This window comes from Pseudorasbora parva, chromosome 5, assembly GCF_024679245.1.
Source record: "Pseudorasbora parva isolate DD20220531a chromosome 5, ASM2467924v1, whole genome shotgun sequence".
In the NCBI taxonomy this organism is placed as follows: Eukaryota; Metazoa; Chordata; class Actinopteri; order Cypriniformes; family Gobionidae; genus Pseudorasbora; species Pseudorasbora parva.
Genome location: NC_090176.1, coordinates 4,346,827 through 4,369,466, shown reverse-complemented (window position 1 = coordinate 4,369,466; position 22,640 = coordinate 4,346,827). Strand labels below are relative to the sequence as shown.

Below are 22,640 nucleotides of genomic sequence, written 5' to 3'. Positions count from 1 at the left end.
AGACTCACAAATTAAAATGTGTATAATGTAAAAGGGAGATAGATACTCTTGGCGTTGCAAACAATTCATACTTTCTGTCAAAAGTTGGTCGCTGTTTCTGCTCGGTTTCGAACCGAGGACCTTTCGCGTGTTAGGCGAACGTGATAACCACTACACTACAGAAACTTCACTTTGGGTTGAGTGGTCTTTTTCCAAGACAGGTTCATCCAATAATATGCACTGCAAGCAGAGTGTCAGTCTGTGTAGATTCCACAAACAACAGGACAGAGCTAATTCATCATGGTAGTCTGACTTGAGGTCCTTAGTATGATTGCCTCCAAATAGCTTGTAATTACAGCCTTTGTAGCATGGAAATCCACTAACCTGAGAGCCATTTCAGCACATATAGTAAAAATTACTCAAGATGTTTCCACCCAGTTTCGAACTGGGGACCTTTCGCGTGTGAGGCGAACGTGATAACCACTACACTATGGAAACCTGTCTTGAGGTAGCATAAGGAAGTCTTGCGAATCACGAATTTTAAAAAACGTATAATGTAAAAGAGAGCTAAATACTCTTAGCGTCGCAAACAATCTATACTTTCTGTCAAAAGCTGACCGCTGTTTCTGCTCGGTTTCGAACCGAGGACCTTTCGCGTGTTAGGCGAACGTGATAACCACTACACTACAGAAACCTCATGGTGAGCTTAATTGCCTTTTTCCAAGACAGGTTCATCCCATAATCTGCCCTGCAATCAGAGTGTTGGTCTGTGTAAATTCCACAAGCAACAGGAAAGTGCTCATTGGGCTTGGTAGTCTGTCTTGAGATCCTTAGAACGATTGCCTTCAACTAGCTTGAAATTGGAGCCTTTGTAGTGTGGAAATGCGCTTGCCGGAGATCCATTTCAGCATGTTTAGTTAAAAAACACTCAATTTGTTTCTGCCCAGTTTCGAAATGGGGACCTTTCGCGTGTAAAGCGAACGTGATAACCACTACACTACAGAAACCTCACAGTGAGTTTAGTGGCCTTTTTCCAAGACAGGTTCATCCCATAATCTGCACCGCAAGCAGAGTGTCAGTCTGTGTAGATTCCACAAACAACAGAACAGAGATAATTCACCATTGGAGTCTGGCTTGAGATCCTTAGTATGATTGCCTTCAAATAGCTTTTAGCCTTTGTAGCTGGATATCCACTTACCTTAGAGCCATTTCAGCACATATAGTAAAAATTGCTCAAGTTGTTTCCACCCAGTTTCGAACTGGGGACCTTTCGCGTGTGAGGCGAACGTGATAACCACTACACTATGGAAACCTGTCTTCAGGAAGCAGAAGAAAATCTTCAGACTCACAAATTAAAATGTGTATAATGTAAAAGGGAGATAGATACTCTTGGCGTTGCAAACAATTCATACTTTCTGTCAAAAGTTGGTCGCTGTTTCTGCTCGGTTTCGAACCGAGGACCTTTCGCGTGTTAGGCGAACGTGATAACCACTACACTACAGAAACTTCACTTTGGGTTGAGTGGTCTTTTTCCAAGACAGGTTCATCCAATAATATGCACTGCAAGCAGAGTGTCAGTCTGTGTAGATTCCACAAACAACAGGACAGAGCTAATTCATCATGGTAGTCTGACTTGAGGTCCTTAGTATGATTGCCTCCAAATAGCTTGTAATTACAGCCTTTGTAGCATGGAAATCCACTAACCTGAGAGCCATTTCAGCACATATAGTAAAAATTACTCAAGATGTTTCCACCCAGTTTCGAACTGGGGACCTTTTGCGTGTGAGGCGAACGTGATAACCACTACACTATGGAAACCTGTCTTGAGGTAGCATAAGGAAGTCTTGCGAATCACGAATTTTAAAAAACGTATAATGTAAAAGAGAGCTAAATACTCTTAGCGTCGCAAACAATCTATACTTTCTGTCAAAAGCTGACCGCTGTTTCTGCTCGGTTTCGAACCGAGGACCTTTCGCGTGTTAGGCGAACGTGATAACCACTACACTACAGAAACCTCATGGTGAGCTTAATTGCCTTTTTCCAAGACAGGTTCATCCCATAATCTGCCCTGCAATCAGAGTGTTGGTCTGTGTAAATTCCACAAGCAACAGGAAAGTGCTCATTGGGCTTGGTAGTCTGTCTTGAGATCCTTAGCACGATTGCCTTCAACTAGCTTGAAATTGGAGCCTTTGTAGTGTGGAAATGCGCTTGCCGGAGATCCATTTCAGCATGTTTAGTTCAAAAACACTCAATTTGTTTCTGCCCAGTTTCGAACTGGGGACCTTTCGCGTGTAAAGCGAACGTGATAACCACTACACTACAGAAACCTCACAGTGAGTTTAGTGGCCTTTTTCCAAGACAGGTTCATCCCATAATCTGCACCGCAAGCAGAGTGTCAGTCTGTGTAGATTCCACAAACAACAGAACAGAGATAATTCACCATTGGAGTCTGGCTTGAGATCCTTAGTATGATTGCCTTCAAATAGCTTTTAGCCTTTGTAGCTGGATATCCACTTACCTTAGAGCCATTTCAGCACATATAGTAAAAATTGCTCAAGTTGTTTCCACCCAGTTTCGAACTGGGGACCTTTCGCGTGTGAGGCGAACGTGATAACCACTACACTATGGAAACCTGTCTTCAGGAAGCAGAAGAAAATCTTCAGACTCACAAATTAAAATGTGTATAATGTAAAAGGGAGATAGATACTCTTGGCGTTGCAAACAATTCATACTTTCTGTCAAAAGTTGGTCGCTGTTTCTGCTCGGTTTCGAACCGAGGACCTTTCGCGTGTTAGGCGAACGTGATAACCACTACACTACAGAAACTTCACTTTGGGTTGAGTGGTCTTTTTCCAAGACAGGTTCATCCAATAATATGCACTGCAAGCAGAGTGTCAGTCTGTGTAGATTCCACAAACAACAGGACAGAGCTAATTCATCATGGTAGTCTGACTTGAGGTCCTTAGTATGATTGCCTCCAAATAGCTTGTAATTACAGCCTTTGTAGCATGGAAATCCACTAACCTGAGAGCCATTTCAGCACATATAGTAAAAATTACTCAAGATGTTTCCACCCAGTTTCGAACTGGGGACCTTTTGCGTGTGAGGCGAACGTGATAACCACTACACTATGGAAACCTGTCTTGAGGTAGCATAAGGAAGTCTTGCGAATCACGAATTTTAAAAAACGTATAATGTAAAAGAGAGCTAAATACTCTTAGCGTCGCAAACAATCTATACTTTCTGTCAAAAGCTGACCGCTGTTTCTGCTCGGTTTCGAACCGAGGACCTTTCGCGTGTTAGGCGAACGTGATAACCACTACACTACAGAAACCTCATGGTGAGCTTAATTGCCTTTTTCCAAGACAGGTTCATCCCATAATCTGCCCTGCAATCAGAGTGTTGGTCTGTGTAAATTCCACAAGCAACAGGAAAGTGCTCATTGGGCTTGGTAGTCTGTCTTGAGATCCTTAGCACGATTGCCTTCAACTAGCTTGAAATTGGAGCCTTTGTAGTGTGGAAATGCGCTTGCCGGAGATCCATTTCAGCATGTTTAGTTAAAAAACACTCAATTTGTTTCTGCCCAGTTTCGAACTGGGGACCTTTCGCGTGTAAAGCGAACGTGATAACCACTACACTACAGAAACCTCACAGTGAGTTTAGTGGCCTTTTTCCAAGACAGGTTCATCCCATAATCTGCACCGCAAGCAGAGTGTCAGTCTGTGTAGATTCCACAAACAACAGAACAGAGATAATTCACCATTGGAGTCTGGCTTGAGATCCTTAGTATGATTGCCTTCAAATAGCTTTTAGCCTTTGTAGCTGGATATCCACTTACCTTAGAGCCATTTCAGCACATATAGTAAAAATTGCTCAAGTTGTTTCCACCCAGTTTCGAACTGGGGACCTTTCGCGTGTGAGGCGAACGTGATAACCACTACACTATGGAAACCTGTCTTCAGGAAGCAGAAGAAAATCTTCAGACTCACAAATTAAAATGTGTATAACGTAAAAGGGAGATAGATACTCTTGGCGTTGCAAACAATTCATACTTTCTGTCAAAAGCTGGTCGCTGTTTCTGCACGGTTTCGAACCGAGGACCTTTCGCGTGTTAGGCGAACGTGATAACCACTACACTACAGAAACTTCACTTTGGGTTGAGTGGTCTTTTTCCAAGACAGGTTCATCCAATAATATGCACTGCAAGCAGAGTGTCAGTCTGTGTAGATTCCACAAACAACAGGACAGAGCTAATTCATCATGGCAGTCTGACTTGAGGTCCTTTGTATGATTGCCTCCAAATAGCTTGAAATTACAGCCTTTGTAGCATGGAAATCCACTAACCTGAGAGCCATTTCAGCACATATAGTAAAAATTACTCAAGATGTTTCCACCCAGTTTCGAACTGGGGACCTTTCGCGTGTGAGGCGAACGTGATAACCACTACACTATGGAAACCTGTCTTGAGGTAGCATAAGGAAGTCTTGCAAATCACGAATTTTAAAAAACGTATAATGTAAAAGAGAGCTAAATACTCTTAGCGTCGCAAACAATCTATACTTTCTGTCAAAAGCTGACCGCTGTTTCTGCTCGGTTTCGAACCGAGGACCTTTCGCGTGTTAGGCGAACGTGATAACCACTACACTACAGAAACCTCATGGTGAGCTTAATTGCCTTTTTCCAAGACAGGTTCATCCCATAATCTGCCCTGCAATCAGAGTGTTGGTCTGTGTAAATTCCACAAGCAACAGGAAAGTGCTCATTGGGCTTGGTAGTCTGTCTTGAGATCCTTAGAACGATTGCCTTCAACTAGCTTGAAATTGGAGCCTTTGTAGTGTGGAAATGCGCTTGCCGGAGATCCATTTCAGCATGTTTAGTTAAAAAACACTCAATTTGTTTCTGCCCAGTTTCGAAATGGGGACCTTTCGCGTGTAAAGCGAACGTGATAACCACTACACTACAGAAACCTCACAGTGAGTTTAGTGGCCTTTTTCCAAGACAGGTTCATCCCATAATCTGCACCGCAAGCAGAGTGTCAGTCTGTGTAGATTCCACAAACAACAGAACAGAGATAATTCACCATTGGAGTCTGGCTTGAGATCCTTAGTATGATTGCCTTCAAATAGCTTTTAGCCTTTGTAGCTGGATATCCACTTACCTTAGAGCCATTTCAGCACATATAGTAAAAATTGCTCAAGTTGTTTCCACCCAGTTTCGAACTGGGGACCTTTCGCGTGTGAGGCGAACGTGATAACCACTACACTATGGAAACCTGTCTTCAGGAAGCAGAAGAAAATCTTCAGACTCACAAATTAAAATGTGTATAATGTAAAAGGGAGATAGATACTCTTGGCGTTGCAAACAATTCATACTTTCTGTCAAAAGTTGGTCGCTGTTTCTGCTCGGTTTCGAACCGAGGACCTTTCGCGTGTTAGGCGAACGTGATAACCACTACACTACAGAAACTTCACTTTGGGTTGAGTGGTCTTTTTCCAAGACAGGTTCATCCAATAATATGCACTGCAAGCAGAGTGTCAGTCTGTGTAGATTCCACAAACAACAGGACAGAGCTAATTCATCATGGTAGTCTGACTTGAGGTCCTTAGTATGATTGCCTCCAAATAGCTTGTAATTACAGCCTTTGTAGCATGGAAATCCACTAACCTGAGAGCCATTTCAGCACATATAGTAAAAATTACTCAAGATGTTTCCACCCAGTTTCGAACTGGGGACCTTTCGCGTGTGAGGCGAACGTGATAACCACTACACTATGGAAACCTGTCTTGAGGTAGCATAAGGAAGTCTTGCGAATCACGAATTTTAAAAAACGTATAATGTAAAAGAGAGCTAAATACTCTTAGCGTCGCAAACAATCTATACTTTCTGTCAAAAGCTGACCGCTGTTTCTGCTCGGTTTCGAACCGAGGACCTTTCGCGTGTTAGGCGAACGTGATAACCACTACACTACAGAAACCTCATGGTGAGCTTAATTGCCTTTTTCCAAGACAGGTTCATCCCATAATCTGCCCTGCAATCAGAGTGTTGGTCTGTGTAAATTCCACAAGCAACAGGAAAGTGCTCATTGGGCTTGGTAGTCTGTCTTGAGATCCTTAGAACGATTGCCTTCAACTAGCTTGAAATTGGAGCCTTTGTAGTGTGGAAATGCGCTTGCCGGAGATCCATTTCAGCATGTTTAGTTAAAAAACACTCAATTTGTTTCTGCCCAGTTTCGAAATGGGGACCTTTCGCGTGTAAAGCGAACGTGATAACCACTACACTACAGAAACCTCACAGTGAGTTTAGTGGCCTTTTTCCAAGACAGGTTCATCCCATAATCTGCACCGCAAGCAGAGTGTCAGTCTGTGTAGATTCCACAAACAACAGAACAGAGATAATTCACCATTGGAGTCTGGCTTGAGATCCTTAGTATGATTGCCTTCAAATAGCTTTTAGCCTTTGTAGCTGGATATCCACTTACCTTAGAGCCATTTCAGCACATATAGTAAAAATTGCTCAAGTTGTTTCCACCCAGTTTCGAACTGGGGACCTTTCGCGTGTGAGGCGAACGTGATAACCACTACACTATGGAAACCTGTCTTCAGGAAGCAGAAGAAAATCTTCAGACTCACAAATTAAAATGTGTATAATGTAAAAGGGAGATAGATACTCTTGGCGTTGCAAACAATTCATACTTTCTGTCAAAAGTTGGTCGCTGTTTCTGCTCGGTTTCGAACCGAGGACCTTTCGCGTGTTAGGCGAACGTGATAACCACTACACTACAGAAACTTCACTTTGGGTTGAGTGGTCTTTTTCCAAGACAGGTTCATCCAATAATATGCACTGCAAGCAGAGTGTCAGTCTGTGTAGATTCCACAAACAACAGGACAGAGCTAATTCATCATGGTAGTCTGACTTGAGGTCCTTAGTATGATTGCCTCCAAATAGCTTGTAATTACAGCCTTTGTAGCATGGAAATCCACTAACCTGAGAGCCATTTCAGCACATATAGTAAAAATTACTCAAGATGTTTCCACCCAGTTTCGAACTGGGGACCTTTTGCGTGTGAGGCGAACGTGATAACCACTACACTATGGAAACCTGTCTTGAGGTAGCATAAGGAAGTCTTGCGAATCACGAATTTTAAAAAACGTATAATGTAAAAGAGAGCTAAATACTCTTAGCGTCGCAAACAATCTATACTTTCTGTCAAAAGCTGACCGCTGTTTCTGCTCGGTTTCGAACCGAGGACCTTTCGCGTGTTAGGCGAACGTGATAACCACTACACTACAGAAACCTCATGGTGAGCTTAATTGCCTTTTTCCAAGACAGGTTCATCCCATAATCTGCCCTGCAATCAGAGTGTTGGTCTGTGTAAATTCCACAAGCAACAGGAAAGTGCTCATTGGGCTTGGTAGTCTGTCTTGAGATCCTTAGCACGATTGCCTTCAACTAGCTTGAAATTGGAGCCTTTGTAGTGTGGAAATGCGCTTGCCGGAGATCCATTTCAGCATGTTTAGTTCAAAAACACTCAATTTGTTTCTGCCCAGTTTCGAACTGGGGACCTTTCGCGTGTAAAGCGAACGTGATAACCACTACACTACAGAAACCTCACAGTGAGTTTAGTGGCCTTTTTCCAAGACAGGTTCATCCCATAATCTGCACCGCAAGCAGAGTGTCAGTCTGTGTAGATTCCACAAACAACAGAACAGAGATAATTCACCATTGGAGTCTGGCTTGAGATCCTTAGTATGATTGCCTTCAAATAGCTTTTAGCCTTTGTAGCTGGATATCCACTTACCTTAGAGCCATTTCAGCACATATAGTAAAAATTGCTCAAGTTGTTTCCACCCAGTTTCGAACTGGGGACCTTTCGCGTGTGAGGCGAACGTGATAACCACTACACTATGGAAACCTGTCTTCAGGAAGCAGAAGAAAATCTTCAGACTCACAAATTAAAATGTGTATAATGTAAAAGGGAGATAGATACTCTTGGCGTTGCAAACAATTCATACTTTCTGTCAAAAGTTGGTCGCTGTTTCTGCTCGGTTTCGAACCGAGGACCTTTCGCGTGTTAGGCGAACGTGATAACCACTACACTACAGAAACTTCACTTTGGGTTGAGTGGTCTTTTTCCAAGACAGGTTCATCCAATAATATGCACTGCAAGCAGAGTGTCAGTCTGTGTAGATTCCACAAACAACAGGACAGAGCTAATTCATCATGGTAGTCTGACTTGAGGTCCTTAGTATGATTGCCTCCAAATAGCTTGTAATTACAGCCTTTGTAGCATGGAAATCCACTAACCTGAGAGCCATTTCAGCACATATAGTAAAAATTACTCAAGATGTTTCCACCCAGTTTCGAACTGGGGACCTTTTGCGTGTGAGGCGAACGTGATAACCACTACACTATGGAAACCTGTCTTGAGGTAGCATAAGGAAGTCTTGCGAATCACGAATTTTAAAAAACGTATAATGTAAAAGAGAGCTAAATACTCTTAGCGTCGCAAACAATCTATACTTTCTGTCAAAAGCTGACCGCTGTTTCTGCTCGGTTTCGAACCGAGGACCTTTCGCGTGTTAGGCGAACGTGATAACCACTACACTACAGAAACCTCATGGTGAGCTTAATTGCCTTTTTCCAAGACAGGTTCATCCCATAATCTGCCCTGCAATCAGAGTGTTGGTCTGTGTAAATTCCACAAGCAACAGGAAAGTGCTCATTGGGCTTGGTAGTCTGTCTTGAGATCCTTAGCACGATTGCCTTCAACTAGCTTGAAATTGGAGCCTTTGTAGTGTGGAAATGCGCTTGCCGGAGATCCATTTCAGCATGTTTAGTTAAAAAACACTCAATTTATTTCTGCCCAGTTTCGAACTGGGGACCTTTCGCGTGTAAAGCGAACGTGATAACCACTACACTAGAGAAACCTCACAGTGAGTTTAGTGGCCTTTTTCCAAGACAGGTTCATCCCATAATCTGCACCGCAAGCAGAGTGTCAGTCTGTGTAGATTCCACAAACAACAGAACAGAGATAATTCACCATTGGAGTCTGGCTTGAGATCCTTAGTATGATTGCCTTCAAATAGCTTTTAGCCTTTGTAGCTGGATATCCACTTACCTTAGAGCCATTTCAGCACATATAGTAAAAATTGCTCAAGTTGTTTCCACCCAGTTTCGAACTGGGGACCTTTCGCGTGTGAGGCGAACGTGATAACCACTACACTATGGAAACCTGTCTTCAGGAAGCAGAAGAAAATCTTCAGACTCACAAATTAAAATGTGTATAACGTAAAAGGGAGATAGATACTCTTGGCGTTGCAAACAATTCATACTTTCTGTCAAAAGTTGGTCGCTGTTTCTGCTCGGTTTCGAACCGAGGACCTTTCGCGTGTTAGGTGAACGTGATAACCACTACACTACAGAAACTTCACTTTGGGTTGAGTGGTCTTTTTCCAAGACAGGTTCATCCAATAATATGCACTGCAAGCAGAGTGTCAGTCTGTGTAGATTCCACAAACAACAGGACAGAGCTAATTCATCATGGCAGTCTGACTTGAGGTCCTTTGTATGATTGCCTCCAAATAGCTTGAAATTACAGCCTTTGTAGCATGGAAATCCACTAACCTGAGAGCCATTTCAGCACATATAGTAAAAATTACTCAAGATGTTTCCACCCAGTTTCGAACTGGGGACCTTTCGCGTGTGAGGCGAACGTGATAACCACTACACTATGGAAACCTGTCTTGAGGTAGCATAAGGAAGTCTTGCGAATCACGAATTTTAAAAAACGTATAATGTAAAAGAGAGCTAAATACTCTTAGCGTCGCAAACAATCTATACTTTCTGTCAAAAGCTGACCGCTGTTTCTGCTCGGTTTCGAACCGAGGACCTTTCGCGTGTTAGGCGAACGTGATAACCACTACACTACAGAAACCTCATGGTGAGCTTAATTGCCTTTTTCCAAGACAGGTTCATCCCATAATCTGCCCTGCAATCAGAGTGTTGGTCTGTGTAAATTCCACAAGCAACAGGAAAGTGCTCATTGGGCTTGGTAGTCTGTCTTGAGATCCTTAGCACGATTGCCTTCAACTAGCTTGAAATTGGAGCCTTTGTAGTGTGGAAATGCGCTTGCCGGAGATCCATTTCAGCATGTTTAGTTAAAAAACACTCAATTTGTTTCTGCCCAGTTTCGAACTGGGGACCTTTCGCGTGTAAAGCGAACGTGATAACCACTACACTAGAGAAACCTCACAGTGAGTTTAGTGGCCTTTTTCCAAGACAGGTTCATCCCATAATCTGCACCGCAAGCAGAGTGTCAGTCTGTGTAGATTCCACAAACAACAGAACAGAGATAATTCACCATTGGAGTCTGGCTTGAGATCCTTAGTATGATTGCCTTCAAATAGCTTTTAGCCTTTGTAGCTGGATATCCACTTACCTTAGAGCCATTTCAGCACATATAGTAAAAATTGCTCAAGTTGTTTCCACCCAGTTTCGAACTGGGGACCTTTCGCGTGTGAGGCGAACGTGATAACCACTACACTATGGAAACCTGTCTTCAGGAAGCAGAAGAAAATCTTCAGACTCACAAATTAAAATGTGTATAACGTAAAAGGGAGATAGATACTCTTGGCGTTGCAAACAATTCATACTTTCTGTCAAAAGTTGGTCGCTGTTTCTGCTCGGTTTCGAACCGAGGACCTTTCGCGTGTTAGGTGAACGTGATAACCACTACACTACAGAAACTTCACTTTGGGTTGAGTGGTCTTTTTCCAAGACAGGTTCATCCAATAATATGCACTGCAAGCAGAGTGTCAGTCTGTGTAGATTCCACAAACAACAGGACAGAGCTAATTCATCATGGCAGTCTGACTTGAGGTCCTTTGTATGATTGCCTCCAAATAGCTTGAAATTACAGCCTTTGTAGCATGGAAATCCACTAACCTGAGAGCCATTTCAGCACATATAGTAAAAATTACTCAAGATGTTTCCACCCAGTTTCGAACTGGGGACCTTTCGCGTGTGAGGCGAACGTGATAACCACTACACTATGGAAACCTGTCTTGAGGTAGCATAAGGAAGTCTTGCGAATCACGAATTTTAAAAAACGTATAATGTAAAAGAGAGCTAAATACTCTTAGCGTCGCAAACAATCTATACTTTCTGTCAAAAGCTGACCGCTGTTTCTGCTCGGTTTCGAACCGAGGACCTTTCGCGTGTTAGGCGACCGTGATAACCACTACACTACAGAAACCTCATGGTGAGCTTAATTGCCTTTTTCCAAGACAGGTTCATCCCATAATCTGCCCTGCAATCAGAGTGTTGGTCTGTGTAAATTCCACAAGCAACAGGAAAGTGCTCATTGGGCTTGGTAGTCTGTCTTGAGATCCTTAGCACGATTGCCTTCAACTAGCTTGAAATTGGAGCCTTTGTAGTGTGGAAATGCGCTTGCCGGAGATCCATTTCAGCATGTTTAGTTAAAAAACACTCAATTTGTTTCTGCCCAGTTTCGAACTGGGGACCTTTCGCGTGTAAAGCGAACGTGATAACCACTACACTACAGAAACCTCACAGTGAGTTTAGTGGCCTTTTTCCAAGACAGGTTCATCCCATAATCTGCACCGCAAGCAGAGTGTCAGTCTGTGTAGATTCCACAAACAACAGGACAGAGCTAATTCATCATGGCAGTCTGACTTGAGGTCCTTTGTATGATTGCCTCCAAATAGCTTGAAATTACAGCCTTTGTAGCATGGAAATCCACTAACCTGAGAGCCATTTCAGCACATATAGTAAAAATTACTCAAGATGTTTCCACCCAGTTTCGAACTGGGGACCTTTCGCGTGTGAGGCGAACGTGATAACCACTACACTATGGAAACCTGTCTTGAGGTAGCATAAGGAAGTCTTGCGAATCACGAATTTTAAAAAACGTATTGTAACAACAACGACTCATGAGTTTAATGTCTCGGGGAATACTTAACTCAAAAGGGATTTAATATTCAATATTCATGAATTTATGAATATGATTTGCCAGTTGTTCATTACGTATTAAAATTTTCCGATAGGGAAAATTGTTTAATTAAATACAAGTAACCCTTTACGGAATTGCTTGAAATTATCCTACTAAGTTTGTCCTGCAAATTAGTTATAGACTTTTCAAATCAATTCTCAATAAAGGGATTACTGCTTTACGAGCGCATAAGAAACATTAACTTTACTGATCAGGATAAGTTCAATATTTCAAATGGTCATACAGTTTACTTTACTAACATAGTAGCATAAGCAGTTAGGTAACGTTTAGATCGCAAGTTTCATTGACTTTGTGTATGTGGCAGAATAACAGATTCAACTCATTAAATGTCCTTTGAAGGTTTAATAAACACAGACTAAAAATAACACTACAATTCACACAGAAAGTACATACTAAATATGCATCAAGAGAGTAGAAGTATAGATATTAACGAAAGAATACATAAAAGAGAATAATGAATAGACTGAAGTTAGAGAGAGATAAAAGAGAGAGAGAGAGACAAAGAGAGAGGGAGAGAGAGAGACAAAGAGAGTGGGGGAGGGTAAGAAACAGCTTTCCTTCAGTTCAACCAGATACGACCTTCACGGAGTTAATTTATCCCAACGGGAAAATAACACACCCTCTTTACAGCAGTAAGAAATAGAATACTTGCATTCTTTTTGGTTTCGTTTTGGCTTCTCGCTTGTGTGCGTATGTGTCTCTGCGTGTCTCTGCGTGTTCGGCGGTCCTTTCCGAGGTTGGGAGGGAAGCGGCTGTTTGCTTTAGCGATGCTTCGTGTTCTTGAAGATCGGATTGTAGAAGAGAAGATTTTTGGAAGAGATGAGGCCTGCTTGGAGGGCCTGCATTGGTGGCATGGCTTGAGTGCCAGCCCCCCCCCCCGTGGGTGTTGGCTCCCACAGGAGAGAGTTGAAGAAGTGAACAGAGCGGAGTAAGAGAACAAGAAGAGCAGAGGAGGAGGGCATCCGAGGTCCTCCTTTTATGGTCTGGCCGTAGTCCCACCCTCCAGGGTTAGACTTAACCAATGAGATTGTTGGGATTTCCCGGCGGGAAATTCCTCAGCAGATTTATGGCTCTTTGTTTGAAAGTTCGACTCAGTGGGTCTCTGAGTCTTCATACTATAATTAATGCAACAAACACACATTGCATTTTCTGAATAAGTGATATACATGGAAGTGTAAGTCGTGAAGTGAGCATTAATTTGATAGGAGACATGACATATATGAGGTTATCTGAACTAGTACTTTGTTAAGACACAGACAAAAAGATGCAAAATACCATACAGAATAAACATTTTACAAGACAGTTATGTGTTTACATATAATGTCCTGGGGTGCATGTTCATTTATAGATGGTTTGTCTATAATTTGAGGCAAAAGCTCTGTGTCTTTGTGTCTGAAACTTCATGTGGCCAAATTCCTTTCGGGGCCATAAAAACACCTTATCAGATGGTTTCCAGGGTGACTGAAGAATCTCCCTCTGCTGTGTTGGGGGAAGGTCTGCTAGTGAGCACACTTTCAAAACATATTTGTTAAATGTAACTGGCGATTGTGTGTTTGATTCGCCTGAGTCGCTACATAATCCCCCCTTTCGCTAGTTGTTGTCCCTCCTATGGACAACAACGAGCGATATCAAAGATTCAGGAAGATCAGACACACCATAGCCATGTTAGGCTCCAGTTGTTTGTGTCTCCTGAAGTGATGGTCGTTCCACGGCAGATAAGGCAGACAGTAGCCAGTTCAGGTCTCTGTGCTTGTGCAGCAGGTGTCGAGGCAGCAGGTGCCCTGACGGTGCGTCACCTGTCATCCAGAAGTCCGTTTGTGTGGTGCAGGTGTGCTGTGGGCTTTCTGCAGCCCTGGGTGGAACCATGTTCCTCGCAATGGCCAGTCAGTCCTTTAGGTCTCCTGCCTAGGAAGATGGACTGCATCTTGACACTTTTATGTCCTATGCTGACTAGGAACTTTTCAGAGGGTGCCTCGCATTGTGGCCAGGCTGGGTGCCTTCTGGTGATCCACTTTGGTTTCTCTGTTTCAAAGTTCAAAGTCATTGGGGTTTTGAGAATCCCTTCAGAGGCGGCCTTGTGTTCGTTTAAGGCCTTCTTTCTCAAATCACATGCATGACATAGTGTGGGGCTTGGCAGTATTGCCTACAAGGTGACTAACTGGTGTTGGAGGAGAAGGTTCTTGAAGCTGGTGTAAGGTTAGGCAGAGGGCTTGGGCTCCTCCCCCCTTTTGCGTTTGTGTGCAGGGCTGGAGGAGCTTGCGCTGCTGATGTGAAGTTCAGGAGAGTACGTCTTTCTTTTGAGGATTCATTTGCAGTTGGTGATCAGCAGTCCAGGTTGCTCTCTCAGTACGATGCCCGAGGCTGGACCCGGTGTGATGGTGTCTGGTGGTGGCTGGCCTCTGATTGTCTGGAGGCACAGGAGCATGATCACGGCCGCGTTTCTTAGGCATTTCCAGATCTGTTGCATGGCCTCAGTAGTGAAGTGGATGCCTCTGTCTGAGTTGATTCTCAGTGGCAATCTTGACAGGAAAAAGATGTGATTCATCAGGTGGTATGCCGTGGTCTGGGCGGTGTCGTTGGGTGCTGGTTGACACTCCACCCACTTGGTAAACTGGCACACCACTGTGAGAAAGTACTTTTTGCCTTTTGTGGACCTGGGCAGGGGTTCTACCCGGTCGATTTGTAGGTTTGACCATGGGAACGTGGTCCCTCTGTGTTGCAGTGGGGCTCTGTGGTTCGGGTTTGCTGGTTGGAACCGGCAGCGAACTAGCCATTCTCTAACATACTCTGCCGCATCTTGATGCATCCCAGGCCCATATGCCACCTGTTTCAGTGTGTCATACGTGGCTCTGGTGCCGTGGTGTCCAGCACATGGTGTGTTGTGGGCGTACATTAGCATCACCCCCCTTTGCGACCGTGGCATTACAAGCTGTGGCGCTGTGTTGCCATCGGGTGCACACCAGAGAATGTTGTCCATAATACGCATCATGTGTCTGGAGTTATGTAGATGCTTGTGGCTAGAGTCATCAATGAGCTCAGAGTCAGTGATAGGGTGGTTGGAGGGGTCTGAGAGGTGGTCAAGAATTGTCTTTATTGCAGTGTCAGAGGTTCGCATATCCGCAATATCGTTGTTGGAAATTTGCGGAGTTAGCGGTAGCAGCTGCAAGGCCGGCATTGTAGCCGGTGTCGATCGCTTGCTGTTAGTTAGCACTGCAACAATGGGGCTGGATGTGGGGTGCGGGGGTGCCCACATGTCGCCGTGTGGTTTGTTTTTACTGATTGTATTGCACAGTGGTAGACTTTTGGTTGAGTTGTCTGCCCACAGTGCAGGGATACTGTTCGTTGTGACAATGTCATTCAGCTGTAGATCATTCATGACCTGGGGGCAGAAGGTATCAGAGTCTTTGGATAGCTGAAATGTGCAAAGTAGCGAACTTGAACTTGGCTTTGGGGCTGAGGCTGTGTTGTCACAGTGTGCTGCAGGGGGTCCCGTGGCCTTTGTGGCCTGGCAGTCTGGCTCTGTGGGAGTTCCCGTGACCTCTGTGACTTGACAGTCTTGCTCAGACGATGTGTGTGTCTGAAGGGGCAGAGGGTCACGCACTTGAGCCCAGACTTTCAGCTGTTTGAAGTCCAGTACGGGTTCGAAGCGGTCCAGCAGGTCTTTTCCGATGAGAAACGGATAAGTGTTCATAGGGGAGATATAGACTGGGTGTATCAGCCTCATAGGTCCAATTGTCAGGTGGATGGAAGCTACGTGCTTGAGCTGGATGTCGTTTTGGCTATACGACTGCACATTTAGCTTACAAGTGTGAAGGTTAAGCGTGCGATTTTTCCTCTGTTCTTCAAATCTGAGTCTTTCAAACAGTTGGGCGGATATAAGCGTGAGGTCGGAGCCAGTGTCAACTAGGGCTTCGAGCTTAAATTCCCTTTCCATAGTGATAGTCAGATAGAGTTTTCGAGCCATCCCCTTCTCGATTAGGTTTCCCAGGAGTCTTGGTGTGGGGACCTGTGTGTTGCTTGATAAGCCATCTGGATATGTGTCAAGTGTCTCATTATGCGTGCAAACAATCAAAGCAGCGCTTTCTGGTGCGCTGGGCTGTCCCATGATGCTGTCTTGATTAGAGGCTGTTGCTGTCAGCTGTCGTGTGGGTGTGCTGCTGACGTGTGGGTGTGCAACAGTTAGTACACTAGTCCGTGATTGGGGAACAGTGTTCAGGGTGGATGATTCAGTTGCAGGAAGGGCGGGAAGGTTGATTTCAGGTATCATGTCTAGTCGTGCTGTACCTGGTCCGTCCTTCTTGTCTTCCTTGTGAGGTTTCTGTCGGAGGAGCTCTTTCAGGATCTTTATGAGCTCTGTAACTTCAGAAGCAGCTACACTTTCTTTGCCAGACGTGGGTTCAGGTCTGGGCCTACCATTGTCCCGTCGAGAGTGGCCTCTTCGCTGGCTTTTTGGGCGAGGCGGGTCCCAGGATCCTTCAGAGCGATCGCTCTGGTACCGTGGACGGTCGCCATTACGACCACGCTGCCCTCTGCTGGCTTGGAGTGGTTTGGACTCTCTGTTGACGGGTCGGTAACTGTGGTTCTGTTTGGCGCCCTCTAGGGTTAGCTCTGGGTGGTGGACAGAGACAGGGCAGATGGTGGGCTGTTTTACAGTCTTTTCAGAAATGGTTTTCTGTTTGACGTAAGCTTTGTGAGCCAAGTCTCTTAACTGTTGCGTGCCCATGCTGCGCGGGCACGCCAGCACCCCCAGGTGGTAACTGATGGTAGGGTGCAGGTTTCGGAGGAAAAGAGTTTTGAAGTTGATGTCCTCTTCCATGCCTGGGTCGTTACGTGTCCCGAAGTAGGCACGTCGCAGTCTGTTATAAAAGTTCTGTGAGGTCTCACGTCGAGCTTGCTTGAGGTCCATGGCAGTGATGAACCCCTGGTCTGACTCGGGGTCGGAGTACTCACGAATTAGAGCTTGTCGTAGATGCCAGTAGTCCGCTTTGATGGCCTCTGGTTGTCGATCCAGAAAGCTGCGTACGTCACGATTAGACGTGGCCCTGAGCAGGTACAGTCTGTCCCAGTTGTTCGCGTGAGCGACAGTTTGCAAATAAAAGTCTATGTCTTTTAAGTATGCGTGGACGTCGTGTCCTCCTGCCGGGTCTGGGCTGAAGGTAGGAATATTTCTGGCCAGCTTGTCAAGGTTCTTTGAAGCTTCGTGGCTGTTGACCTTGACTTCCTGGAAGGGCGTCCTTTCCTTTGCTGCTGACGGGGATTCGTGGAGACTGGCAGGTGCTCTTTTAAACAGGGGGCTGTCATTCCCCTTCGTAGCTCTTGCTTCGTGGCTAAAATGTGCGGAGTAACTGGTCAGGGGAAACTCTGTGTTGTGTGTTTCCCCCTTCCGGTAACGTTGCACTATATATGACTGTCTCAGTTCTTTTTGCACCATGTCAAGTTCATCTTTGAGCTCGTGTCTTTGCTGGATGAGCTCGTCGATCTCGGCTTGTGCCGACTGCAAATGTTTTGCATAGACTTTAGCTTTAATGTCTCTGTTTTTAAGTTCATCAGTGGCTCTCTCCAGGAGGGATTCGCCACGCCGAAGCTTTTCGTCGAGTTGTTTCCTGGCGTCTTTCTCTGACTGTACTCGTCGGTCGGTGTCCTGACGGAGCTCCTTCAGGGTCTTTTGAAGTCTTTCTATTTCTTTTCTTTGTTCTTTGTCTGTTTCGTCGTCTTTCTCTGTGTCTAGAAGCTGATCTAGATGAAGCTGGGTGAGGGCTTGGTCTCTCCGGGCCTCCTTGGCTTGAAGCTTTAGCGTTGCTGCCTCCTGTTCCAGGTTGTCGTAGCTCCCTTTGCTTAGACGTGCCTGTGCGATGAGGACGTGGGCGAGGCTTCCGAGGATCTTGGCCACTTCCTTGTTGGAGTAGCTGTGCGTGGGGTCGTGTGTCATCAGCTGGTCTAGCTCGGTGTCCAGTTGTTCCTGGTTCAGCTGTCCCAGACTTCCTTGACTGGTGGCCGTTAGCGCTTCCAGCCATGTCGTTAGGTGGTCCCACGGGACGGCGGAACTGGGTGCACGGAACATTACTGCGGACGAAAGAAACACAGCACACACACACACACAGAGAGAGAGCCAATGCAAGCTTGTTCTAAGCTAATGAGCTATCGTACGGATAGCTGGGAATTTTGGCTAACTGATCTAGACAGTTAGATAATTAGACAATTCAGACAATTAGGTGGGCGGTAGCCCTGGGGGGTCACTTGGTGAACTGCTGCTCGGTCGTCCCGGGACTATTTAATTCTCCTTGGGGTCTCTTGGTGAACTGAAAGAAACACAATCGTGATAGTCCAACAGTGAGGATAGGAAAGAGCACAGTGGAAACAAACACAAGATGAATTGGTCTGTAATGAAAGGAATGTCAGCGTGCGCGCCGGGAGTGTTAGGGAAATTAATTGGCTAAATGCTCAAGATATACTAAAATTCGGCTTGTACTATGGGTTATCCCATTTAGCTCATCCGGGGTGAATTGAGGTCGCTTACGTGGAAGATTAAATATCAAGAGCAATTTAGAAAAAGGCAAAAGTTTCTGTCAAGTAGTGATAAAACAAAAAGCACCTTTGATACTGTTTGTAATTACCAGACTGAACTTTGTTCCCGATGGGAGGGGAAAAGAAAACTTTTGCAGAGAGAGAAAAAAAAAAAATTTTTTAATAATAATAAAAAAAATTAAAAAAAAAATAAAAAATTAATAATAATAATTTTTAATTAAAAATTAATTAAAATTAAAAATTAAGATTAAAAATTGAAAATTAAAATTAAAATAAAGTTATAAATTAAATTAAAAAAAAATTGAGATAAAAAAATAAAAATTAGAAGCTCAACTTAATTCAAATTAAATTCAAAGCAAGTTTAAATGAAATTTAACTAAGCCTGTAAGGAAAATCAAATAAAAGAAAGCCAATCAAAAATCCTACCCTATAACGATTAATCTCTAAATGGGAGTTATCCAAATAAAAGAATTAATCAGGAAGGGCGTAGGGATTTAGTGTTGCGCTGACTTAACAGGGTATAGCCACACGGTGGCGTCCTTCCTTCCAATTGGACTGTCTGTGACTTAAACCTAATTTCACTTTGGGTTAGAGGAAGTTATGTTTCTTTTTAAACTTCAAATTCGAATAAGGGTGTTTAATCAGCGAGAAAGGAGATTTGGTTGTTGCTAGAAAAATTGTATAAATGAAACTGTGTACAACAGTAAGCAATAAACAATTTATAGGCTCAAACTTATTTTGTTAAGGCAGAATGAAATACGGAGAGTGAAACTATCCGAATTTATCCACACGATGGCGCTATTGCGCCCGCCCTAGACTAGAGTTAGTTAGGCGGAAATGCTCACCAGATGGCTTTGTCTGGTTCTAGAGTCGCCCTCTGGCGGTTTGCAAGCGGCGTTGCAATTTCTGAGTCGCCTTCGCGTTTTGCAAGCGGCGTTGCAATTCTTGAGTCGCCCTCTGGCGGTTTGCAAGCGGCGTTGCAATTTCTGGGTCGCCCTGGCGTTCTTCGCTTTACTGGCTCTTGCAAATCATTTACAAATGACTGGTGCTCTAGATGCACGTAACAAGACGGGTGAATGCAGGAATTTTCCGTCTGCCTATTCACGCATTTTACATGGACTCCAATAGACATTTATCAATATGGCTGACGGTTTTCAGCATCTCTGATTCAAATGTTTTAGGTCTCAAGTCTTTGGTTAGCTAAGCCAGACTTAAACCAGGAGTTATCGTTTATCTTAACGATATAATAATTATCCTGAGGCCCCTTATATTGTACAAGAGAGTCTCGTCCTGTCCCAATCTTCCGCACAGATAGAAACTTTTTGTAGTTCAGATCAAGCGGGATAACGCAACGTACGTGTCTACAGACATCATCAAAATCTCATTATTTTGATGGAACACATAATATATTGCTCGAGTCAAATGTATGGGTTTCCTACAATACATTTGTTTGGAAATCACGCGGATAAAACCTATTGCGCCTACGGCTGCAGGGGGTTTCGGAGATCACGCGGATTTTCGTACCGTTCATATTTTTATTAATATAATCCGGCTACTTCAACATTTCTCAGCATCTGTTTATGCTTGGGTTCGCCTTGCGCGTACCGTTCAATTCACAAAACAACACCAAAACAAAACGAAACAAAAACGCGCGTGCAGGTTATTAATACCTCAAAAATACACAAGGAATAGAATATGAATATCATTCACACATACACAAACGTTTGAAACTTGCTCGCATTTTTCTCCACCAAATACATGTAACAACAACGACTCATGAGTTTAATGTCTCGGGGAATACTTAACTCAAAAGGGATTTAATATTCAATATTCATGAATTTATGAATATGATTTGCCAGTTGTTCATTACGTATTAAAATTTTCCGATAGGGAAAATTGTTTAATTAAATACAAGTAACCCTTTACGGAATTGCTTGAAATTATCCTACTAAGTTTGTCCTGCAAATTAGTTATAGACTTTTCAAATCAATTCTCAATAAAGGGATTACTGCTTTACGAGCGCATAAGAAACATTAACTTTACTGATCAGGATAAGTTCAATATTTCAAATGGTCATACAGTTTACTTTACTAACATAGTAGCATAAGCAGTTAGGTAACGTTTAGATCGCAAGTTTCATTGACTTTGTGTATGTGGCAGAATAACAGATTCAACTCATTAAATGTCCTTTGAAGGTTTAATAAACACAGACTAAAAATAACACTACAATTCACACAGAAAGTACATACTAAATATGCATCAAGAGAGTAGAAGTATAGATATTAACGAAAGAATACATAAAAGAGAATAATGAATAGACTGAAGTTAGAGAGAGATAAAAGAGAGAGAGAGAGACAAAGAGAGAGGGAGAGAGAGAGACAAAGAGAGTGGGGGAGGGTAAGAAACAGCTTTCCTTCAGTTCAACCAGATACGACCTTCACGGAGTTAATTTATCCCAACGGGAAAATAACACACCCTCTTTACAGCAGTAAGAAATAGAATACTTGCATTCTTTTTGGTTTCGTTTTGGCTTCTCGCTTGTGTGCGTATGTGTCTCTGCGTGTCTCTGCGTGTTCGGCGGTCCTTTCCGAGGTTGGGAGGGAAGCGGCTGTTTGCTTTAGCGATGCTTCGTGTTCTTGAAGATCGGATTGTAGAAGAGAAGATTTTTGGAAGAGATGAGGCCTGCTTGGAGGGCCTGCATTGGTGGCATGGCTTGAGTGCCAGCCCCCCCCCCCGTGGGTGTTGGCTCCCACAGGAGAGAGTTGAAGAAGTGAACAGAGCGGAGTAAGAGAACAAGAAGAGCAGAGGAGGAGGGCATCCGAGGTCCTCCTTTTATGGTCTGGCCGTAGTCCCACCCTCCAGGGTTAGACTTAACCAATGAGATTGTTGGGATTTCCCGGCGGGAAATTCCTCAGCAGATTTATGGCTCTTTGTTTGAAAGTTCGACTCAGTGGGTCTCTGAGTCTTCATACTATAATTAATGCAACAAACACACATTGCATTTTCTGAATAAGTGATATACATGGAAGTGTAAGTCGTGAAGTGAGCATTAATTTGATAGGAGACATGACATATATGAGGTTATCTGAACTAGTACTTTGTTAAGACACAGACAAAAAGATGCAAAATACCATACAGAATAAACATTTTACAAGACAGTTATGTGTTTACATATAATGTCCTGGGGTGCATGTTCATTTATAGATGGTTTGTCTATAATTTGAGGCAAAAGCTCTGTGTCTTTGTGTCTGAAACTTCATGTGGCCAAATTCCTTTCGGGGCCATAAAAACACCTTATCAGATGGTTTCCAGGGTGACTGAAGAATCTCCCTCTGCTGTGTTGGGGGAAGGTCTGCTAGTGAGCACACTTTCAAAACATATTTGTTAAATGTAACTGGCGATTGTGTGTTTGATTCGCCTGAGTCGCTACAGTATAATGTAAAAGAGAGCTAAATACTCTTAGCGTCGCAAACAATCTATACTTTCTGTCAAAAGCTGACCGCTGTTTCTGCTCGGTTTCGAACCGAGGACCTTTCGCGTGTTAGGCGAACGTGATAACCACTACACTACAGAAACCTCATGGTGAGCTTAATTGCCTTTTTCCAAGACAGGTTCATCCCATAATCTGCCCTGCAATCAGAGTGTTGGTCTGTGTAAATTCCACAAGCAACAGGAAAGTGCTCATTGGGCTTGGTAGTCTGTCTTGAGATCCTTAGCACGATTGCCTTCAACTAGCTTGAAATTGGAGCCTTTGTAGTGTGGAAATGCGCTTGCCGGAGATCCATTTCAGCATGTTTAGTTCAAAAACACTCAATTTGTTTCTGCCCAGTTTCGAACTGGGGACCTTTCGCGTGTAAAGCAAACGTGATAACCACTACACTACAGAAACCTCACAGTGAGTTTAGTGGCCTTTTTCCAAGACAGGTTCATCCCATAATCTGCACCGCAAGCAGAGTGTCAGTCTGTGTAGATTCCACAAACAACAGAACAGAGATAATTCACCATTGGAGTCTGGCTTGAGATCCTTAGTATGATTGCCTTCAAATAGCTTTTAGCCTTTGTAGCTGGATATCCACTTACCTTAGAGCCATTTCAGCACATATAG

At 43.8% G+C, this 22,640-nt stretch overlaps 39 non-coding genes across 39 annotated transcripts; all 39 read right to left on the bottom strand.

Moving 5' to 3' along the window:
* Window positions 1-92: 92 nt before the first annotated feature.
* trnav-aac (transfer RNA valine (anticodon AAC)) lies at window positions 93-165 on the bottom strand. Its single transcript has one exon. It is a non-coding gene; the product is annotated as a tRNA-Val (tRNA).
* A 239-nt stretch (window positions 166-404) lies between these two features.
* Window positions 405-477, bottom strand: trnav-cac (transfer RNA valine (anticodon CAC)). Its single transcript has one exon. It is a non-coding gene; the product is annotated as a tRNA-Val (tRNA).
* A 123-nt stretch (window positions 478-600) lies between these two features.
* On the bottom strand, window positions 601-673 carry trnav-aac (transfer RNA valine (anticodon AAC)). The gene has a single exon. It is a non-coding gene; the product is annotated as a tRNA-Val (tRNA).
* Window positions 674-913: 240 nt separating this feature from the next.
* On the bottom strand, window positions 914-986 carry trnav-uac (transfer RNA valine (anticodon UAC)). The gene has a single exon. It is a non-coding gene; the product is annotated as a tRNA-Val (tRNA).
* Window positions 987-1,218: 232 nt separating this feature from the next.
* trnav-cac (transfer RNA valine (anticodon CAC)) lies at window positions 1,219-1,291 on the bottom strand. The gene has a single exon. It is a non-coding gene; the product is annotated as a tRNA-Val (tRNA).
* A 121-nt stretch (window positions 1,292-1,412) lies between these two features.
* Window positions 1,413-1,485, bottom strand: trnav-aac (transfer RNA valine (anticodon AAC)). Its single transcript has one exon. It is a non-coding gene; the product is annotated as a tRNA-Val (tRNA).
* Window positions 1,486-1,920: 435 nt separating this feature from the next.
* On the bottom strand, window positions 1,921-1,993 carry trnav-aac (transfer RNA valine (anticodon AAC)). Its single transcript has one exon. It is a non-coding gene; the product is annotated as a tRNA-Val (tRNA).
* Window positions 1,994-2,233: 240 nt separating this feature from the next.
* Window positions 2,234-2,306, bottom strand: trnav-uac (transfer RNA valine (anticodon UAC)). The gene has a single exon. It is a non-coding gene; the product is annotated as a tRNA-Val (tRNA).
* Window positions 2,307-2,538: 232 nt separating this feature from the next.
* On the bottom strand, window positions 2,539-2,611 carry trnav-cac (transfer RNA valine (anticodon CAC)). The gene has a single exon. It is a non-coding gene; the product is annotated as a tRNA-Val (tRNA).
* A 121-nt stretch (window positions 2,612-2,732) lies between these two features.
* On the bottom strand, window positions 2,733-2,805 carry trnav-aac (transfer RNA valine (anticodon AAC)). The gene has a single exon. It is a non-coding gene; the product is annotated as a tRNA-Val (tRNA).
* A 435-nt stretch (window positions 2,806-3,240) lies between these two features.
* trnav-aac (transfer RNA valine (anticodon AAC)) lies at window positions 3,241-3,313 on the bottom strand. The gene has a single exon. It is a non-coding gene; the product is annotated as a tRNA-Val (tRNA).
* A 240-nt stretch (window positions 3,314-3,553) lies between these two features.
* Window positions 3,554-3,626, bottom strand: trnav-uac (transfer RNA valine (anticodon UAC)). Its single transcript has one exon. It is a non-coding gene; the product is annotated as a tRNA-Val (tRNA).
* Window positions 3,627-3,858: 232 nt separating this feature from the next.
* On the bottom strand, window positions 3,859-3,931 carry trnav-cac (transfer RNA valine (anticodon CAC)). Its single transcript has one exon. It is a non-coding gene; the product is annotated as a tRNA-Val (tRNA).
* Window positions 3,932-4,364: 433 nt separating this feature from the next.
* On the bottom strand, window positions 4,365-4,437 carry trnav-cac (transfer RNA valine (anticodon CAC)). Its single transcript has one exon. It is a non-coding gene; the product is annotated as a tRNA-Val (tRNA).
* A 123-nt stretch (window positions 4,438-4,560) lies between these two features.
* On the bottom strand, window positions 4,561-4,633 carry trnav-aac (transfer RNA valine (anticodon AAC)). Its single transcript has one exon. It is a non-coding gene; the product is annotated as a tRNA-Val (tRNA).
* A 240-nt stretch (window positions 4,634-4,873) lies between these two features.
* On the bottom strand, window positions 4,874-4,946 carry trnav-uac (transfer RNA valine (anticodon UAC)). The gene has a single exon. It is a non-coding gene; the product is annotated as a tRNA-Val (tRNA).
* Window positions 4,947-5,178: 232 nt separating this feature from the next.
* trnav-cac (transfer RNA valine (anticodon CAC)) lies at window positions 5,179-5,251 on the bottom strand. The gene has a single exon. It is a non-coding gene; the product is annotated as a tRNA-Val (tRNA).
* Window positions 5,252-5,372: 121 nt separating this feature from the next.
* trnav-aac (transfer RNA valine (anticodon AAC)) lies at window positions 5,373-5,445 on the bottom strand. Its single transcript has one exon. It is a non-coding gene; the product is annotated as a tRNA-Val (tRNA).
* A 239-nt stretch (window positions 5,446-5,684) lies between these two features.
* On the bottom strand, window positions 5,685-5,757 carry trnav-cac (transfer RNA valine (anticodon CAC)). Its single transcript has one exon. It is a non-coding gene; the product is annotated as a tRNA-Val (tRNA).
* A 123-nt stretch (window positions 5,758-5,880) lies between these two features.
* trnav-aac (transfer RNA valine (anticodon AAC)) lies at window positions 5,881-5,953 on the bottom strand. The gene has a single exon. It is a non-coding gene; the product is annotated as a tRNA-Val (tRNA).
* Window positions 5,954-6,193: 240 nt separating this feature from the next.
* On the bottom strand, window positions 6,194-6,266 carry trnav-uac (transfer RNA valine (anticodon UAC)). The gene has a single exon. It is a non-coding gene; the product is annotated as a tRNA-Val (tRNA).
* Window positions 6,267-6,498: 232 nt separating this feature from the next.
* Window positions 6,499-6,571, bottom strand: trnav-cac (transfer RNA valine (anticodon CAC)). Its single transcript has one exon. It is a non-coding gene; the product is annotated as a tRNA-Val (tRNA).
* Window positions 6,572-6,692: 121 nt separating this feature from the next.
* On the bottom strand, window positions 6,693-6,765 carry trnav-aac (transfer RNA valine (anticodon AAC)). Its single transcript has one exon. It is a non-coding gene; the product is annotated as a tRNA-Val (tRNA).
* Window positions 6,766-7,200: 435 nt separating this feature from the next.
* trnav-aac (transfer RNA valine (anticodon AAC)) lies at window positions 7,201-7,273 on the bottom strand. The gene has a single exon. It is a non-coding gene; the product is annotated as a tRNA-Val (tRNA).
* Window positions 7,274-7,513: 240 nt separating this feature from the next.
* Window positions 7,514-7,586, bottom strand: trnav-uac (transfer RNA valine (anticodon UAC)). Its single transcript has one exon. It is a non-coding gene; the product is annotated as a tRNA-Val (tRNA).
* Window positions 7,587-7,818: 232 nt separating this feature from the next.
* Window positions 7,819-7,891, bottom strand: trnav-cac (transfer RNA valine (anticodon CAC)). The gene has a single exon. It is a non-coding gene; the product is annotated as a tRNA-Val (tRNA).
* Window positions 7,892-8,012: 121 nt separating this feature from the next.
* trnav-aac (transfer RNA valine (anticodon AAC)) lies at window positions 8,013-8,085 on the bottom strand. The gene has a single exon. It is a non-coding gene; the product is annotated as a tRNA-Val (tRNA).
* Window positions 8,086-8,520: 435 nt separating this feature from the next.
* On the bottom strand, window positions 8,521-8,593 carry trnav-aac (transfer RNA valine (anticodon AAC)). Its single transcript has one exon. It is a non-coding gene; the product is annotated as a tRNA-Val (tRNA).
* A 240-nt stretch (window positions 8,594-8,833) lies between these two features.
* On the bottom strand, window positions 8,834-8,906 carry trnav-uac (transfer RNA valine (anticodon UAC)). Its single transcript has one exon. It is a non-coding gene; the product is annotated as a tRNA-Val (tRNA).
* A 232-nt stretch (window positions 8,907-9,138) lies between these two features.
* Window positions 9,139-9,211, bottom strand: trnav-cac (transfer RNA valine (anticodon CAC)). The gene has a single exon. It is a non-coding gene; the product is annotated as a tRNA-Val (tRNA).
* A 433-nt stretch (window positions 9,212-9,644) lies between these two features.
* Window positions 9,645-9,717, bottom strand: trnav-cac (transfer RNA valine (anticodon CAC)). Its single transcript has one exon. It is a non-coding gene; the product is annotated as a tRNA-Val (tRNA).
* A 123-nt stretch (window positions 9,718-9,840) lies between these two features.
* Window positions 9,841-9,913, bottom strand: trnav-aac (transfer RNA valine (anticodon AAC)). The gene has a single exon. It is a non-coding gene; the product is annotated as a tRNA-Val (tRNA).
* Window positions 9,914-10,153: 240 nt separating this feature from the next.
* trnav-uac (transfer RNA valine (anticodon UAC)) lies at window positions 10,154-10,226 on the bottom strand. The gene has a single exon. It is a non-coding gene; the product is annotated as a tRNA-Val (tRNA).
* Window positions 10,227-10,458: 232 nt separating this feature from the next.
* Window positions 10,459-10,531, bottom strand: trnav-cac (transfer RNA valine (anticodon CAC)). The gene has a single exon. It is a non-coding gene; the product is annotated as a tRNA-Val (tRNA).
* Window positions 10,532-10,964: 433 nt separating this feature from the next.
* trnav-cac (transfer RNA valine (anticodon CAC)) lies at window positions 10,965-11,037 on the bottom strand. The gene has a single exon. It is a non-coding gene; the product is annotated as a tRNA-Val (tRNA).
* Window positions 11,038-11,473: 436 nt separating this feature from the next.
* Window positions 11,474-11,546, bottom strand: trnav-uac (transfer RNA valine (anticodon UAC)). Its single transcript has one exon. It is a non-coding gene; the product is annotated as a tRNA-Val (tRNA).
* Window positions 11,547-11,785: 239 nt separating this feature from the next.
* On the bottom strand, window positions 11,786-11,858 carry trnav-cac (transfer RNA valine (anticodon CAC)). Its single transcript has one exon. It is a non-coding gene; the product is annotated as a tRNA-Val (tRNA).
* Window positions 11,859-22,038: 10,180 nt separating this feature from the next.
* On the bottom strand, window positions 22,039-22,111 carry trnav-aac (transfer RNA valine (anticodon AAC)). Its single transcript has one exon. It is a non-coding gene; the product is annotated as a tRNA-Val (tRNA).
* Window positions 22,112-22,351: 240 nt separating this feature from the next.
* trnav-uac (transfer RNA valine (anticodon UAC)) lies at window positions 22,352-22,424 on the bottom strand. Its single transcript has one exon. It is a non-coding gene; the product is annotated as a tRNA-Val (tRNA).
* Window positions 22,425-22,640: the final 216 nt, after the last annotated feature.